This window comes from Mesocricetus auratus, unplaced genomic scaffold (genome assembly GCF_017639785.1).
Source record: "Mesocricetus auratus isolate SY011 unplaced genomic scaffold, BCM_Maur_2.0 Super-Scaffold_4256, whole genome shotgun sequence".
In the NCBI taxonomy this organism is placed as follows: domain Eukaryota; kingdom Metazoa; phylum Chordata; class Mammalia; order Rodentia; family Cricetidae; genus Mesocricetus; species Mesocricetus auratus.
This window is the reverse complement of record NW_024429182.1, coordinates 4,290,262-4,309,794: the sequence shown is the minus strand read 5'-3', so window position 1 is coordinate 4,309,794 and position 19,533 is coordinate 4,290,262. Positions and strand designations below refer to the sequence as shown.

At 49.3% G+C, this 19,533-nt stretch overlaps 1 protein-coding gene and 1 long non-coding RNA gene across 4 annotated transcripts in view; both read right to left on the bottom strand.

Moving 5' to 3' along the window:
• Afap1l2 (actin filament associated protein 1 like 2) overlaps window positions 1–19,533 on the bottom strand; it is a 98,657-nt gene that overhangs the window by 53,208 nt on the left and 25,916 nt on the right. The gene's annotated exons all lie outside the window — the stretch shown is intronic.
• On the bottom strand, window positions 12,444–15,712 carry LOC121139206. Of its 2 annotated transcripts, XR_005876061.1 has the most exons (3): window positions 15,649–15,699; window positions 13,407–13,539; window positions 12,444–12,937 (listed from the first exon to the last, which is right to left on the bottom strand). It is a non-coding gene; the product is annotated as an uncharacterized LOC121139206 (long non-coding RNA). The 2 variants fall into 2 exon arrangements; XR_005876062.1 differs by lacking the exon at window positions 13,407–13,539 and having other exon boundaries at window positions 15,649–15,712.

Sequence of the window (19,533 nt, the reverse complement as noted above, 5' to 3'; positions counted from 1 at the left end):
CCCAAAGTGTGACCGGCAGCATCCCCTGCCCAAAGTGTGACCGGCAGCATCCCCTGCCCAAGTCTCCCAGATCTCACTGCAGCCCTTCCTAAGATGTAGCTTAGTTTTAGTTATATGCCCGTGTCTGCTTCTGTGTGTGGTTATGTCCACATGAGTTCAGGTGCCCACCCGGTCACACAGGCATCACATTCTCCTGAAGCTGGAAGTACGGGTGCTGGGAGCAGCCCTACGCAAATACCGGGCACCGAGTTAGGGCCCTGTGTAGAAGTGTGGCCTTGGCTGCTGAGTGTCTCTCCAGCCCGAGCCCTTTCTCATTCAACACGTTTCCTAAAAAGTTGTTCTGCAGGTGTTTCTCAGGTGACAGCGGAGGGCTACCAGGTGACAGCGGAGGGCTACCCAAGTGGTCCGTTCAAAGATGTGTGGGTCACCTACTCTCTGCCAGAGCCAGGCCAAACAATGTAATAGCAAAGACAGACAGACAAACCCCTCTGTAGATTCCCTCCTGTAAATGTAAAATGTCCTCCGCAGGCCCCCGTGTTTGTCTTTAGCAGGGAGCACCGTTCTGGGGCGGCGTGGAGCCTTGGTACTGCCATGTAGCCAGCGCACGTATGGAGCTAAGGGAGGACCACGGAGGGAATGTGGCTTCTGGCTCCACCCTCAGCTCTCATCTCTCATCTGCCAAGATGTGAGCGAGCCACGCCATAAGCTCCGCCCACCAAGGATGGATGATGCCCCAACAAGCATACCTCCCCCAGCATGGTGGACCCCGCTAGCCATGTGAGGCCAGATAAACCTCTGCTTTCCTAAATTGCTTTTGTTGGGCATTTGATCAGAGGGATGAGAAAAGTAACCAATACAGCTGCTTTCCAATGTCGTAAATAAGCAAGTTGTGGTTCTGTCTGCCCACCACACAGGTGTATACGGTAATATCGCCTTTGGTCTGCACAATGCACAGTAGCGTACGGTAATGCTGCCTCTGTTCTTGCCTTTCAAAGAGGGAGGCCTTTGAAACTGAGGACAGAGGTCTGAGGCCCATTCATCAGCTCCCCTGTCCATCCAACTCCAGTCACATTCTGTTCTCCTGTGGGGAACATAGCATATTGCTAAGCTTCTTTGATAGTAAAATTTCTACCTTAAAGCCCAAAGTTGATCTCTGCTGCACAGGTATCAAATGTTGGAGTCCGTGTCCCCCAGACAGTCCTAGTTCTGAATGCCAGCTTTGTTAAGGAGTTGCTTTCTTAGAAATGAAGCTGAGTTTCACTTTTTAAAACTATTACTGGTGAGCGCGTGCGTGCGTGCGTGCGTGCGTGCGTGCGTGCGTGTGTGTGTGTGTGTGTGTGTGTGTGTGTGTGTGTGTGTGTGTACCACAGAGCCTGTGTGGGATCAGAAGACAACTGTGGAGTTGCTTGTCTCCCTCCACCTTCACAAGGGTCCTGGGCATGGCCCTCATGTCTGTTAGGCACTCAGGGAACTACCTTACCCACTGAGTCATCTCACTGGCCCAAGGCTTGAATTACCAAAAACAAAGATGCAGAACCTAGGAACAAAGGAGCCTCTTCTGCCCCCCCCCCCGCCCCCGTTTCTGAATGTGCCCTGGCATTGTAAAAGCAAACACGCCTGGCACATTTACATTGAGAAACTTTCTGCTGGAACGGTGAAGATACAATTCCAAATGAGTAATGAGAATAATAGGGAGACAGCTAAAGGGAGAGAAGAGTGGAGTCTCAAGAGGAAAACTGGCCAGGTGTGACACCTTATCCCAGGAAGTAGAGGAAGTAGGAAGAGTTCAAGGTCAGCCTAGACTGTGTAGCAAAAAAAAAAAACAAAAAAACAAAAAAAAACCTGTCTCAAAAAAAATCAAAGCAATGGCAACAATAATCAGCCAAATGACAGCAAATGTTACCTCGTTTGACACGGGCTTACAGTACCATGTATGTTCGTATGTATGTATGTGTGTACTGTGTATGTACATATGTACATATCTATGCATGCACCATTCACCCTGTAGATAAAGAAACAGATCCAGGTTAGGTAACTTTCCCAGAGTCATACAACTAGTAAAGCAGACCTGAATCCAAGTCACTCTGAATCCTCCCCCCATGGTTTTGGCTGTGCTCCCTCATCATGTCCCCCTCCATGTACAAAGAGATAGATGAGAAATACAGCAATCCACTATGATTTGAAATGGAGCACAGATGTGCAGGCCTGTCTACAGGGTTTGCTTAGATCTGTAATAAAAACGTAGAACGATTCTGCCAGTCCATTTCAATCCAACTCATAATTACCTGTGATGAGATCAACCCCCTGAGAATAGTAAAAACAATAAAGTCAACAGCGAAAGGCAGACCGTGGTAGCTGATCTTGAGACTACTGTCACTAAGGTCTCTGGTGTATGGCGTTGAGTTGTTAAGACATCTGACAAATTGGTCAACAAATCTTGCAAGGTAATTATTTTGCTAAGCATGGACAGCCAAATTGCAAAATGTATCTACTTCCCTACTGGGTTTAAGATGACTTTTAATATTACAAAGACTAAATGACTTTTTAAAAGCTCGCTGATAAAACAATTCGCCATCCAAACGTATTCCGTGGGTTGCAAGTATAAGCATAACTTGTGCTTCTCAACATAGCAGTTGGGGAAGGACATTGGGCAGGGAGGAGGCTGGATCGCACAATGGAACCACTGGTGCCTCATCTGAACATCTGGAAGTGAAACCACTCTTCCTGCCCATGCCCAACTGTCCTCAGTATAGTGTGTACACAGCAAGTTACAAAGGCTACTGGAGAGGTAAAGATTGGCTAGGGCACAGTGTTTTAATGACAGCCTTTCTCTGGCTATCAGGAATGGGTTTCAAACAAGTGCTATCTTGGCTGACTTAGCGGAAGCAACATAAAAAGGACCCCTGGCAGCTTTCACCTCGTGGTAATTACTATCTTGCCCATCTTGTTTTTCACCTATTAAAAAATTATACCGACATGGTCAGGGCCAGAGGCAAAGGAAGCCAGTGGAGTCTCAGAAGAAAACATCCCGTTGCTAAAACCCTCTTTTATGTTTCTGTCTTGGATCTCTCCAACCCTGTTCAACCGGGAATCATTTCACCAAGGACACCAAAGTCACATAGAACGCTTCCCGCAGAGAGAAAGCATGATAGCTGATCGTACGTATCAACTTGATGGAGCTATGGGGTACCCAGACACTTGTTCAGGTGGGCTCCAGGTGTGTAGTGTGACCATTTCTGGGTGAGAGTAATATTTGGATCAATGCACCGTAAAGGGGGATTATCCTCCTGGTGGGACTGAGCCTCTTGCAACCTACTGAAAACCTGAATTGAAAAGACAACTACTCCTGCCTGGCTACCCTGGCTGAGGCATTTGTCTTTTTCGGTCTTTGGTCTTGAAGTGAAACTTGGTTCTTTGTGGGTCTTGAATGAGAGTTGCTTTTGTTTTTGTTTTTGTTTTTTTTTACTGGAAGTTTGAACAGCAGCTCTCCTGGTTCTCAAGCCTTTAGACCCCAAGTAGAACTATGCCATCGACCCCCCAGCTGCAGATTTCGACACCTCTCAGCTTCTGTCATCACGTAAGCAGATTCCTTACGCTTTCCTTCCCCACACACTGAGATCTTAGATGTCCTATTGGCTCTGTTCCTTTTCTTGAGGAAGACAAAAGCTTTTGCTAATAAGGGGATGTATTGCTCCAAATAAAATATACTTAGACAAAGGTAAAAAACATTGACATGGTTAGGACCACCCTCCTGAAGCCTAAGAGCTCCTGGGGTCATGGATGAGAATGACCCCATAGGCTCAAAGATGTGAATATTTGGTCATCAGGGAGTGGCACTATTTGAAAGGATTAGGAGGTGTGGCCTTGTTGGAGGAAGTGTGTCCCTGGGGGCAGGACTTGAGGATTCAAACAAGCCCACTCCAAACCTTTAGTCTCTTTCTTCCTGCTGTGTGGAGATCTAGATGTGGGACTCTCAGCTACTTCTCCAGCACCATGTCTGCCTGCCTGCCTGCTGCCATGCTCCCTGCCGTGATGACAATGGACTGAACCCCTGAAACCCTAAGCAAGCCCCAATTAAACGCCTCGGTCATGGTGCCTTTTCACGGCAATAGACGCTGACTAAGACGGTGCTTCTCTCTCCCAAACAAACAACAATAAGCACGGCTTCCATCCCCACAGACCCAGACAGTCTCTCCCATGCTGAGGCTCAGGAGTTCTCACAACTGTGGGTGTGTTGTTTTTGGTTTTTTTTCCCCAAGCAAAATGTGTGCATTGATTGGTATAATGACCTCCCTCTCAGGTGTCTGCTTCTGGTCAACCACAGGACCAGGAGTCAGGACATGAACATGGACAGATAATGAATGTCAAGACTCATCTGGTGATGGGGAAGTCCTGCGTGTATGTCAATAAAGCACTGTTGGCCAATAGGGAAGCAAGATAGGTGGGACTAGGAGTCCAGGAAGCTGCTGTGACACCTTAACCAATGCTGGTCTAGACATATCGACTAGATAATCAGAGGAGAGTACACCCAGACTCTTAACACCTGATCCTCAGGGAAGGCTCCTAGTCTAGGGGACAACTGTGGTCAAAGGTCAAAGGTTCCTAGTCTAGGGACAACACTCACTCAAGACAGCATGACAAACTTGGGAGAGGGAGGCTGAGAGAACCCCAATATCAATTCTGTGAGTGACAGAACTACCTCGACTCCTCTTTGACAACCAGGACGTCCTGTCCTGTAGTGAGCATGGTGTTTCTCCGCTAACCCTGACACGGTGTTTCTCATACCGTTGTTTCTTCATTCACTCATATCTCCACTAAGTATTTATCATCACGAGGTACAGTAAACACAGTCCTACATGGCCTGTTAGTTCTCTTGCTATGGAAAAAGTCAACATAAACACAGACACCATCTACCTTGTGTTTCTAAAACAGGGCTTCTTACTTAGCTTGGCACAGGCCAAGAAGGCTAGGCTGAGTGGCCAACGAGCCCCAAGGATCCATCTGGGTCCACCCCCCCCCCCAGCAAAGGAAATGCAAATGTGTACCACCACGCCCAGCTACTTTTTTCTTCTCCTTTAAAAAAATGTGGGTTTTGGGAATTGAACTCAGATACTCTAGCATTTCCCCAGACCCGTTTTTCCCCTTTCTGATGGCAAAGGGTGACAGGGATGTTGGGGAGTCTGTGTGTACAGGGTTTTACAACTTCCTTGAACCTTAGTTTTCCCACGAAAAGGGAAGTGGGAAGATCATATCTGCTTCACAGAGCTTGTAAAAGGATGACATGAGATAAGCCATGAAAACACCACACCCGAAACATTTTTCTGTAGTCGTTAGTTTGTACTGAACTGACTACACTCGGTTCAGCTGTGCCCTTCAAGTGGCAAAACCAAGTCCTAAACCCAAAGCCTAGGTTCTTCAGGAGGGAGGGAGAGGAGAGAGAGAGAGAGAAGGAGGGAGGGAGGGAGGGAAGGAGAGAGGGAGGGAGACAGAGGGAGGGAGGGACAGAGGGAGGAATCTCAGGACAGAGAATGGAGCTTAGCAACAGCAGGAAATAGCAATACCCCCATCACAAAGGCCGGGAGAGGTCAGGAAGAAGGTTGCAGTCATCTGAGAGCCTGGCCCCACTGACACCCAGACTTCAGATTTGTGGTCTTCAGAACTGTGCAAGAACACACTTTCTTGGTCAACCCATTGTGGTGCTTAGTTATATGGCCCCAGGAAACCAGCCATGGTCCTCACGCTCCCTGCCTGATACTCTGCTCTAACATGTTCTGGCTGAACCCATCCGGTGATGTGTAGCCCTCCATGCGCTGTTTTTACTTTCTAAGACAGGGTCTCTCTGTTCCGAACTCCTGAGCCCAAAGCAAATATCTTGCTTCAACCCTCTGAATAGTAGCTATGCCCGTAAGCATGCACAGTGGGTGTGTGCACAGGCGTGTTCACATATGTGTGCACGCGTGGATGCCAGAGACAACATAAGTCTGTCTTTTACAAGCACTCTCTGTGCCATCTTTACAGACAAGGTCTCCCTGTGACCCTGAGACTCCCTGACTGAGCTGGGCTAGCTGGCTAGAGCGCCCGGGAACCCTCCCCTCCCAGCACCGGGATCCCATACGTGTGCCCCCTCCACCACACGCATTTGCGTGTGGTTTTTCCATGTGGGTTCTAGAAGACACAACTCGCTCTTCACGTCTGCGGGGCAAACACTTCACCTACTGCATCCACTCCCCAGCCCGGCCTTGGCAACTTTAGGGCAGACTCATTATCCAATCTTAGCGTGCAGAGCTTACAAACTAAGGTAAAAAAAAAAAAATCAAACCTCAGATCTCTGGCCAGGTTTACTGCTCATGCCCTGCCCACCTCAGAGCCCAGAGTTTGCCCTGCTCTGTTCATACCACGGAAGGGACAGGGCTGTCGTGGGACAGCCTGCTGTGGCCAGGCACCATTCTAACATATTTTCCTCTCACCTTCATAACAACCCCTCACACGAACGGCATCGACACGCCCATGTTACAGATGTGGAAACTGAGGTGTCTGAAAAAGGAAGGGCCTTGTGCAAGGGCTGAGGTGACACGGGCAGACTCTGGGCCTGGACACCACAGCCCCGTCCCCACAGGCTGTGGCAGTGCTGCTGACTCATCATCAGGACACCCTCAGAAGCAGCTGCCACTGTGAGCTAACTAAAAGCCACATCGGGGACAGCCAAGCCGTCACTTACAATCACTGCCTCTGTCCCTTTTCCCAGGCGCACATTCTCGGCTGCTTCATTGTGGGCTCAGGACAGGCATAGCTGTGACAGCTGAGGAGCGTTTGTCCCTAAGGTCCTGCTGCTGGTTGGCTGGGGGTGGGGGGGAGGACTGGCAGCCACTCTTCATAAACTAGGGTCTTACCCCAGGTCTCCACAGCAAGGCACCGAGTGCAAAGCTTAACACAGCAGAAACTTACTGTCTTCCATCACTGCAGGTTGCAAGTTCAAAGACAGATGTCACCAGGGCACTGTCCACTCTGGGGAAGGAAAGACCTTTCCCTGCCTCTCCCTGGAGGTGACTGGGGATGTCTAGCATGCCTTGGCTTATAGCCTCATCACGCCACCTACTATCCTGGGATGTCTTCCTCATACGTCTGTGTCTGTATTGTCCTCTTCTACAGACAGCAGTCCCTGGCTATCTGGATAAGGGCCTACCCTCATGCACTGTGACACAATCTTAACTTGATGGCGTCTGCAATCACATTCCTGAGGCTTGAAAGTATCTTTTGTGTTGTTGCAACTCAGTCCACACACAACAAGGTACACAAAAACCCAAACGTATCTTAGAGCCAAAAACCCAAACATATCTTAGAGCCACCACCCTGTGCCCCCAGCTCAGGGCAAGGCCCTTCCTCGGCTGTAAGAGCTGAGCGGACGCAGCAGGGTGGTCACAGTGGGTGTGAGGACGGATCTCTCTGGGCACGCCTGCTTCCCGCTAGACCAACTAAGTCAGACTGCTTCTTCAGACTCCAGGCCACACAGGTGACTCAAGTGACAAGGCAGCTCACTACGCCGTTGGTTCAAGAGCAGTGGCAAGTCCAAAGTCATCCGTGAGTGCTATGCTTCCGCAGCACACGATCAGGGACCCCCACCCCGCACCTCAGTCTGCCAAGGCTTGGTGGAGGCCAGCACTGTCTACTTAACCTCTCCACCCTGTCACTCGTCAGTTTCGTCAGGCATCGATGGTGTCTTGAGTACAACTCACAGTGAGTGCTGAGTCTACGGCTGCTACCCAATGCTGATGGACAGATGGATGGACAGACAGACGGATGGATGGGACGGACAGATGGATGGATGGGGCGGGTGGACCTATGGATGGACAGACACATGGATAGATGGATAGATAGACAGATGGACGGGAGGACCAATGGATAGACAGATGGACGGATGGACAGGTGGGTAAATAGATGTAGGTATTTTGAAGTGCCTTTTGGTATCTCAAGTCCAACCACTCGGCCATCCCAGTTCCGTCTGAAGGGCATTTTGGAAGAAGACAAAAATCGGTACGGCAAATTGAGTCCCTGTCAGTGAAAAGTCCCCAAAACCCAGAAGGAAGAACGAAATCACTATGCCACAGATTACATGACTCGGATTCTCTAGACGAATTGAGTTGTGGTGAAGGACTGGGGTTTTGGGAAGAGGAAGGATGCTGCCTGAGTGACTTTCTGAACAAATGAAGATGGCCAAAGAGAGCTCCAAGAGATAGAAACAAAAGAGCGGAGAGGGAGGGGTGGCTGAGCACATATCTCAAACAGATGACCGCTGAAGTGTGACACCAGCCAAGCAGAGATCGCCATATGTGGACGGAACCCGGGTTCCCTAGGCAAAACCATCCAGGTGGCCGTGAGAAGTCATGATGGTCTGCGGCAGAGAATCGGAGTTTTGAGTTAGCTGGCTGTGGTGTGTGACGACATGTAATGGATGGAAGCTGACCAGCAACCTGAAGCATCTCTCTCTGTTTCTGCTCAGCCACAGATCAAAGTTCACAGCTCTCTGACAAGGAGCCTGTCTGGTGAGCCCCCAAATGCTGTCCAGAAGTCTTAGCGAGACATAGCTTACAGGGCCAGAAGCCTGAATCAGGGCTTCTACCCTTTGGGTTTTCAATAGGAGGGAATCCCTGCTCCCCCTGATGGCACACACACTCGTTAAATCATGGTCATTTGGCACAAAAGGCAGCTGAGTTCTCCCAGCTAAGTTCTCCAAGCCCTGAGCAGTTTGGTGCCAGACAAAGAAAACATGCACAAGTGTCTGGGGTGTATCTTGTCGTCTTCCATCCTCCAGCCAGCTTATGGCCAGAATTCTCGAGCCTTGTGACCTCTCCCGGAGATCTAGTGCTGTTAGCATGTTATCTGTGGCACAGCAGGGAGACACCTGATACTTCAAATCCTCACTCAAGAGGCGACCATCCAGTTGACCCAGAAGACGTCACACGTTAACTTAGAGACATTAGTGAGAAACTCTAACAAGTAAAACCTGCATAGAGACCTACATAGACACAAATAATATGCCGGGCGTCATTTGAGAAACATAACTCTCATCCGGTGTGGCTTTTGAAACTGTCTTCAGTGGCTGCCGATGAACTGGGGCCCGTTCTCAACTGTGATCCCCCCATGACTCATCAGTCCTCCATCATTCCTTCCCAGCCCAAGTCTGCTCAGACCCCACTGTCAATCAGCCTAAGGACAGCCCAGCCTTGACCATCCTTGATCTTGCAGATTTCCACCATGAATCTGTCACTATATCTTCAGGACTGAGACACGGCGCGTTTCCAGGCAGGGGGTTTTAAGGGGCAGATCCACTCATTACAGGGAAGTGCTATGTGTCTTAGTTCTCAGGGAAAAAGGAAGATTCCTGAATGCTTGTGCAATAGGCAACCGGGGCAGGCCAGGGCTATATCCAAGCAAACCTGGTGGTGATCCTGTCAAGAGGACATCCACAACAGATGCCAAAAGGTGGAGCCATGAGAGTCCTCAGAGCCAAAAGGCAGAAAAGACCCACGGAGGGGGACTGTCCCTCCCACTCTCTGATCAGGCCACCGGCTGGTACCCAGTGTGTATACTTCCTACAGGATTGCTAAAAACAGGACAGAGAACCAAAACCAAAGCCAAGAAAAGGATAAAGACTATGAAACTGCTTTTGAAGGGGGTCACAGCAGGAAGGTAGAAGAGGAGAGAGAATTATTTTTCTGACATGAAAAAAAAAGCTATCGGCCGATTCCCCGGGAGTGACAGGCTTTTTCCTGATGCTGAGTCCTGGCAAGAGGAATTCCCCTCATTACACAGACCAGGGCTCTCCAGTGCTTTCCCAGATTAACAGCTAGTTAAGACTAAGCTGCTCCGGCAAGATGGCCAGGCCACACCACACCCAGGAATAAGGCCCCAAACGCGTGGGAGGTGGCAGCCCACACATCACTTACTGGCTGAGCCAAAACGAAAGCAGAGCTCTGGGCAGCATCCCATCTCTCTGTCTCTCTGTGTAGCAGGGGCCTTGCTAACAAAAGGAGGGAAGACAAAGAGCCCTCCAGGAACACCCCGTCCATGCCAGGCAAGACTCGTCAGCCGTGTACAGACGAGCATGCAGGAGCTTTACATGTGCATCCGGCCAGCACTGTACTCTTGGAGAACTTCCAGCAGAGAGCAAATACAGGGTGCATCTCGCCCCTAAAATGCCAGGGGTGGAGGCACTGTGCAGAGTTTCCAGGGGTTGCCCACAACACGCCCTTCTCATGCGTCCATGCATGCAGTGCAGCCCAATCCCCCGACAGCAAAGGGACAGGATATGGTTGTGGGGATGAACTACGTGGATGAAAGGTTTTTGCAAAGCAACACAAACTGACCAATCGGGAGCCAGCCCCTGAAGCTGGAGCTGATACTGAAGGCCAGAGAGGCGGGGTTAGAACACAGCCCCCAGCAAATCACAGCTGACTGCGTGAGAGAGAACGAAGGCTCTGCTTGAACTTGCAAGTTTGTTTCAGGTTATCCCAAAGGCTTCCCAGGCTCCTTGGCAAGGAGGCAGAGGCGGGCGAAGGGAGTGGGGGAAAAGGCCAGTCCCCGCCCCTTTCTAACTGTGGGATAGTGTGTTGCAACACCAGCAGTGGCAGCTGATGGCTGTGGGAATGCACACAGACTGAATACAAACAGAAACCCAGCTTCCCCTTCCCAGACTCGTGGGCCAGGCTGCGGTGGGGCCTGTGGAATAATCAACAGCACCAGTCCATGGATACACGCCACCAAGACAGGGAACAGGGACAGCGGCGTCATTCACAAGGGGCGAGAACCCACCCATGAGGGCAGAGTGAGCAGGCACGACAGCTTCCTAGCAGACCAGATACTCAAACACAGGGCAGATAGGTGGCATAAATATGTCACATGTACACACAGCGGGAGACCAATAAGCCATGAGAAAGGACACCACACGGATGGACCCAGAAGGCAAATGGCGCTGAGTGACAAATACTGCCAGACTTCAGTTATGTGGGGAATCCTCACAGGAGAAGAACTCAGTGGTCTAACCAAGGCTGGAGCTGGGAGAGACAGGTTGCAGTCACAGACACAAGCTTTCAGCTAGAAAGCAGATGACTGGGGTGGAAGAGATTACTGCTTCGGAGCCTGTACTACTCTTTCAGAAGACCAGAATTCAGTTCCCAGCACCCATGACGCTGGGTGGATTGCAACAATCTGTAACTGTATCTCTAGGAAATACAAGGAAATATGACAGTCCTCATACACTGTCCACTTGAAGTTTGCTAAGACACAGATGCTCTCATCTCACACACACACACACACACACACACACACACACACGCGTGCACGTGCGCGCACACACATGCACACAGGCACCACGCACACACAGAAGTGTCAATTATGTAAAATAATGATGTGTGGATCTGACACGTGTGCACACACACGCACACACATGTGTAGTGTGCACACACACGCACACACAGAAATGTTAATTATGTAAGATGATGATGTGTGGATCTGCTCGGCTATAATAATCATAACATGTGTTTGCACCAAGTCATCAGGGCTGAACATCTAAATGTGTACAGTCTTTGTTATTTATACCTCAAGAAAGTTCAAGGGAGAAAAGGACAACTCTTCCCTCTCTATAGCCAATGGCTCTTAATAATTATGACATATATAACATATATGGGGCAGGAATAAGATGTTGCCATTCAAACACACACAAAGATCATGAGATGCTAAGGGTATGACTGTAGGTATCCCCATGGCAACAGTTTCCTTGCCTGAGTATGAAAAACATTGGGTGCATAAGAAGACCTGACTAGGAGACTGTCTACACACATGGTGCAGAATAGCAAAATGAGCCCAGGTAAGCCCACCTGTGACCTGCCCATCTGTGAACCTCTTGTGGGTACAGACCCTCAACATCCAGGGTGTGAACCCTCACCATCCAGGGTGTGAACACTCACCATTCATGTTTTGCCTCATCCTCTCTTTCTTTGCTAAGGCATTTAAAATAACTGCCTTTGGAACACAGTACATATATAAGTATTGCAATAATTTACAAATACTTCAATGAACCTCTAGATGCTCACGTTGGCCATAACCAGTAAGTGCCACGTTCAACTCGAAACTAGAAGAATCCCTTGCTTGACCCACTTGGGTTAAACAACATCACCAACCCCTTTCTGACACCCACCTTAAGGGAATCACTTGTGGCACAGAACACTGCCCACCCTGGGTCTGTATGTAGAATAGACGGTAAAAAGTTCCAATTCTTGGCCCCGTTTGCTAACAGGCATTTGGAGTGCAGCTACGTTTGGTCTGAAGCTTGCTTTTGTTTTAGTAGCAGTTGGGAGGGAAGCCGTAGGAAATAAAACTGAAGGCAACCCTTGCATGTTTTACCACTATGGGGTCACCCAGGTTAGTCAGAAGCAACACCACAATAGTTATCTCCTTGCCTTTAATCACTCTCCTTTATCTGGAATACCCCTCCCCCCCTTTTTCCCTGCTCTGTTAAGTCCATGCTTCCTCCAAAACGCCTCTTCCAGCACCAACACGGTGCGGAACTCAACTGGACATTTGCCATGGCTGTGAAACACATCTGAGGACTACAGGAATGCCGTGTACACCTCCTCGTGACAAGCTGGCGTCTGCTGTGCCTTCCACACCATCCAAGGAGGAGATTCTTATAGATGCCCAGTCATTGGCCGGCAAGGGACAAGCTGGGATTGCACTTGCCCGCTGTGTCTTCCTAGGGGCTAAGGAAGGCTGTGAGCTTTTCTCCGTGCGGGCAGGAGTCAGGTGGGTTTGTGCCAAGACAGCCGGTGGGCTGGAGAAGGACAGGACTTGGCAGTCAACGCAGAAGGGAAAAATACAGTTGAGCAGGAACAGCAAGTTTTAGGATACAGGCATCTGGCGTGGGCGGTGGCAAGGGTTGACTCTAAAGAAACAGCAGACCAAAAGGTCACCGCCCTCATCAGCCTAAAGTGGGGAAAGGTGATGCCCCGAGGTCAGAATCTGGGTCATGGAAACTTCTCTGTTTACTGCATTTTCTAACAGTACAAGAACAGGGAAAGGTGTGTGTGGGTGGGGTGTGGGTGTTGTGTGTATATAGTATGTGTGTGTATTGGGGGTGTTGAGTGTGTATAGTGTGTGGGTGTGTTGTGTGTATATAGTGTGTGTACTATGTGGTGTGTGTGGTTTGTGTGTGTGTATGTGGCATGTGTGTATGGTGTGGTGTATGTGGTGTGGTGTGTGTGTATGTATGTGTGTAAATCTATCCTCTCATAGTTCATAAACCTAGTGAATTAAGTAGGATCCTAGTATATGGGCAATATGGATGAGCCCTACCATATTTTATCAGTGAACACACAACCAAATGACTTTCTCCACAGGAGCCACCACAATACCTTGTGCCCAGTGAGTCACAGTGTGTGAAGACCGGGCAGCAAAGACCCCAGTTCTCTGTCACCTGGACGAAACAGCACGATTCTCCACCAGTTTGTCCCAGTTGAAGTTTCCCGCTGGGCTCGAGGGCTGGCGCTGTAAGATTTGTTTTTGTGGAGAATCCCCAGATGGCCAGTGTGATCGCGTCCCCTGGTCTCCACACAGTCGCTCTGGCAGGCCCTGGGTTGTCCTGGGAGCCCTCCCTTCCCACCCAGGAGTCTTGGGCTCCATGCTACATTCCAATAGGCTCCCAGATTTTCCTTCTGTCAATAGAAGCCCAGCCCTGGGCCGAGTCGCCATTGTTTGTATCAGGATTTATGGTTTAGTCTCGGGAAGTGGCACAGGGCTGGGTGGGGTGGGAGGGGTGAGGGCTGCCATGAGTAAAATAATCTAGTATTTTCTTTTGCTTTATTCTCCATATCTCGATGTCCAGAGGGGCTCACTGTGGCCAGCTCCGGAAGCTTTTATGATGCCAAATACTTTCTCAGTGACTTCTTTTGTGTGTTTTCATCTATGTTGATGAATTTAAGGTCTTGTTGGGAAAATGGGAGGTGTGCACATGGTGGAAACATATACATACACACACACACATTTTATATATATATATATATATATATATATGAAGAAGCAGGATAAATGCAAACAATGGAGAAGTTTCCCTTTCATCTCAGACACCCCTCCCCCCAGCTCCTCAACCCCTTTCTTGGCAGCTACTATCAATGGATTGGATGCACTTACAGGAGTTTTCAGTGCATAATATTCTATATACATAACCACAGAAAAGCACAGACAACGCCCTTGCTACAAATAAGCACACACTGTACACAGCATTCGGTGCCTGATGTTTTTACTTGCGAATATCTTCCGGAGGCAGCAAACGTGCCCACTCTTTTTATAGCTATGTGGTATTTCTCTGCACGGACGTAACGTGTTTTTGAAATACACCTTTTTGTTTATGTAGTTCTAAATGATCGTCATTTTTAAAAATTTGCATTACCGGAAATGCAGGTTAATGACGAGAGTCCCCTTCCCCCCCTTTTAAAAGGTGGCATGCATGCCCCTGTGTGCTTACCTGTGTGTGGGACGAGTACAGATCGATTTCTGCTATCTTAGTCTGTTCTCTCCGCCTTGTTTACATTCTCACTCATTTCTTTTTGACTCAGGGTCTCCTCACTAAACTGGAATGGCTGGCATGAGACGCCCCCAGAACCAGGGTGACTGCTACACCCACCTTTGCCTGGGCTCTGAGGATCTCAACTCAGATTCTCATGTTTGTATAGCAAGTGCTTTACCCACTGACCTATCTCCAAATCCTTCTTTAAAACTTTTAATTCTAGCACTCAGCTTCGTTTTCTGAATGATTACTCCAGGGTACTCTCTTATTGGCAGACTATTTCCTTGTCCCTGTCTTGGCCATCTCTGGACCTGAAAAGTCATAGTTAAACCTGCTAAATATTGTCTCCAACCCCATCGATTCCAAGTTCCAGCATAATCCTGCCCCTGAGGCCTGGTTCACAGTCACAGAACATGCTGACTGTGGTCAACTTCCCAAGACCACACCCGGCCTAGCATTTGCAGGAGCCTGTCCTCCTGGAGTGCAGTGGTCCAGGAACAACACAGGACTGTCCCAGCCATTAGAACTGTCTCACACAGATCCTACTGGCATAATCCAGTCTTGCTCCTCTGTTGCTCCAGGGGTCTGGGCCTGGGATGCCTCAGTGTTATTCATAGACTTTAAGCTGCTCACTCTACAAATCTCCCTGGCAACGGGACCCCAAACATACCAGCTGCAGATTGGGAATGCCTGTGCATTATCTTTGGATGTTTCTGAAACGTGGTCATTCAAGCAGAAAGGGGAAAATGTGTCTCTGGAAAACTTCTCCGTGAAACAAACAGCACAGCTGGCCAACCCTCTGGCACAGAAACATTGCAGCGGAAGCAGCAGGCCCTAGCGGGACAGCAATGTCGCCTAATCTGTGGTCTTCCCTGGAGGGTCTTCCTAGACACCCAGTCGAACAAGGAAAAAAAAGAACCTACTGTGTGTTCAACTCTCTCCACCCCTGACTTAAAATAACAGCAGCTGCTTGAAGCCCTGGCTAGGGGACGTCATTCTCACTGCTTTTGGGAACAGCAGTGTTTGCTCTAGATTTATTCTGCCTTAACTACTTGGTATTTACACAGGAGCTCCCAGAGTCCTGAACTCACCCGACAGTTGGATGGTTCTAGCAGTGAGCTGGGGTGGGGGTGGGGTGGGGTGTAACTGTTTCACCGTCCTTGGAAAGAGCTTCTAACTGGGAGCTGGAAGGGGCCCAGGGATGAAGTCGCACCCTGGAGAAACTCTTTCCTAGACAGATGGAGAGAATTGGGCCTGTGGGGAGGGAAGGAGGGGTGAGGGAAGGAGGGAGGGAGGGAGGGAGGGAGGGCAGGAGTAGGGCCTGAGTGCTGGGCTTAAGGGAGCATGGCTATGGTGAGTTTGCCCACACACTACCTGCACATTCCTCCAGGTTTACCAGAGTACCTGAGCTGACCTGGTCATGGAAGACGTTTACTGGGCATGGTGTGGGGCGGGGGGGGGGGGCCAATCTCATCAAGCTCATTACCCATTTCTCTCCATCCTCTCACCACACAAATTGTTTCTACAGTTTTGGATGGTAGAAAGAAAAGAGAATCATGCTTCATGAATCACTTTCATCGTGAAAATGATACGGAACTAAAAAAATCTGTGTCTCTTAAATAAAGTTTTATTGGAACAAGGGCCATGCCCGTTTGTATACATAGTGCCTATGACTGCTTGCTTACACACCAGGCCAGAACTGAGTCATCGTTATTCAGACCAGATGGCCACAAATCCTAAAATAGTTGCCATCTGCTCTGTCCTTTACAGAGAAGTCCCTGGCCGCTACTCCAGAGCAGGTTAACAGGCAAAACCTAGGAGCTGAACCTGAGTAAGATGGAGGTCTACAATTTTTTTATTAACAAAATTGAATGTGTAACAAGAATTCAGTATGTTTTGCATGACAGGCCTACTACTGACAAAATAAATATTATTTAAAACAGTCTCACTATTTCACTGTGTAGCCTAGGCTGGCCCGGAATTCACCAGATAGCTGGGGCTGGTCTCAAACATACGGCCCTCTTGCCTCTCCTCCCCAAGTGCTAGAAACCATAGAAATCTTTTTTTTTTTTAACGACATACCACTGCACCCATTTGGAATTCAAAGTTTGTGTCCCTTTCATCAAATCGATTGCAAATGTCTACTTGCAAAGATAAATAAATAATTGTTGGCTTGAAGGTCCTTAGCCAATGGGCTGCAGGCGGCGAGCTCTTACTGTGAGACAAGAAGGAAGTCGAATGTGAACTTACAACTTCATATTTCAGTTCCCAGCCAGTGTCAACTATTAAGAAGTATTTAAAATTTTAAATTTTACATAAACAGTTGTATAGTTTTGTGCTGCGTACCTCAACGCCACCTGTACACCTACACTGCTGAAGAGATCCTGGGCTCTCCAGGGCAAGGGCCATGTCTGTTTCCCGCCTGTAAGGGTAGGGCTTTCACACATAATACAAAGAAGAATGAAGCCTTGTCTGCAGGTAAAGGCTTAGAAGAGCAGAAAGGAAACAAATGAACCAGTCTGATACTGCCAAGCAAGTGGTATTGGGTGGCATCGAGACAGAGTGCCATCTTCACTGGATCCTATAAATGCGATTTTTTTTAACCTGAAGTAGAGCATTTGGTCATGTTCCTCAGAAGCAGAGAATCTCAGCCATCTTTGCTCCTCCTGGAATTAGACCTCAGTGGTTACCTAACTGAAAAACCACAGGGAAGGGTATTCTGTCTACACAGTCGCAGGGGCTGAGAGGACTCTGCGGATCTGGACCCCTGATAAACGCAGCCAACACCACACTTGTTTGATCCAAAACCGTCAACACTCAATTTAAACACACACACACACACACACACACACACACATACAAACACACACACACACAAGAGAGAGAGTGTGTGTGTGTTCACACCAGCCAAGGAATTAAAATGCTTAAGACAGACGACCAGAGAAGCAGGGGAGAATAATGGACCACCCAGGCAGAATCAGCTAGAGATCAAGAAACCATTGGAGCTTCAGGCCTCCCTAGAAGTCACCACCCACAGAGCAGGGGGCCAGCAGGGATAGTCCCTGTGGACCGGACCTGGCTGATGCTTTGCCTGCCTACCCGACACAGCGCAGGACGGAGGGGCACTTAACATGGCGTTTTCAAATATCACTAGGAGGTATTTTCCGAGTGCAGGTCACGCCATGCCACATCCGTGAATCATTTCTTCCCACGCCTAGTTTACTCATTCATACTTACCCTGCCCCTTCCCAGGTCAGAGTCCTGGTTACAATTTGACTGTGAAATAGTCCTCACAGCCTCAGGTGTTTGAACACCTGGTTGTCAGCTGGGGGCGCTGTTTGGGAAGAGCGGGGAAGCTTTTAGGGGCAGTGAGTGCCTGGGTGGGAGGGGCCTCGGTGCTGTCTCCCCCCCCCACTCCACTTCCTGTTCACTCTGCTTCCGACTGCAAAGGCAATGTGACAAGCCAGCCTCCCGCCCCTGCCCCCCCACCCCCCCCTCACACACATACATGACGGACTGTGCCTCTCAGACTTCAGTCCACAAGAAACTCTTCCTCCTCTCGTTGCTTCTCGTTGGGGATTTAATCACAGTGACGAAGAGTCATCATCGCAAGAGTGTGGATGAAGGGCAATCTCAGCGAGGCTGTCTGAGAAGTCAGACAGGGAGGTTTAAGCAAAGACTCAATGTGACATCAGGCATGATCTAGAAACTGGACTGCTCTGGAGGACTCCAAACCAAGAAACCGTGTGCTTTATGGGGGAAAAAAAAGTTATCACTGTAGAATGGGTGGCAGGGATACTATACGTACAGACACAGCGTCATATTGCACTGGTGTTTAATCAAGGGGGGTGCAATGTTCACACCTGTGAACGATACAAAACCAGGTCCTTAGTGGAGCAGCAGCCATGTATGGAATGGATTACTCCTCCTCAGTATGGAAAACCAGTTTCCTCCGCAGCGATGAGCTGAGCTCCATAGTAGTCCAAATACAGACTGACGGAAACGCATCGCTACTCTCAATGTCTGTCTTAATTCAGAGAGACAGGTGTGAGCCCTGGGCTTGGGAAACTTGAGGAAAGGCAGCCTAGTGGCCAAAGAGGCTTAAGGAGGGACGGTGAGATTGATGGCCCCGTGTCAATCGGAGTCCTCTGTGTGTCTGAGAGACCCTGCCGAAGGCTGGAGTGTGTTTTCTGTCTACTCTTTATGACATTTTTCAAGAAACAGAGTCTTTACACGTGCCACCAACAATGTGCTGGGACCCCGTTTGCCAGGGAGCCAGCCTCTCAGGCAAGGAGGCTAACAGAGAAAAGAGCCCAAGTCAATGGGGAGGCCTGCAGAACAAGGGTGCAAACAGCCTCCGGCACCTGGCTTGTCTGTTCACAACAGACCTGGAGGTGTGTTCCTTGCATTAGTCACGGAATTCATGAGACAGATGCTGACAACTCTATCCAGCTGCAATGCTCAGTGTGTTTCTAAAACAAGCATGTGCTCGGTATAGACACAGGAAACGCACTTGGTTCTGTCTACACCACAGAAATATATGCTGACTACTCTGCTCACCTTTTTCCAGTTGATGCCCACATAGACGCCTACTAAGACGCCTGGATGGAACCCAGAAAAGGTTGAAACCCTGGGTCAATGAGGTCCCGAGTGACGTGTGCTTCTGATGGGACACCGGCTTGTCAGGGACCACAGCCTCAGACCCATGGGAAATGGCAAAGCAAAGCCTCCGAGGGTGAGGCCGACATGGAATCCCACCTCCTCATTCAGCAACACCCCCACCTTTCTGTTCAACTCTTAACAAACAAGCTGGGCTTCTGGGATTCTGCGGTTTCTCCACCAGAGAGCCCTGTCCACTCTACCCCAGCTTTCTCTGTGTGTCTTTCTTCATCACCCTGCCTCCACCCCTGGAGCCATGTTGGCGATGGCACGCACACACACACACACACACACACACACACACACACACACACGCA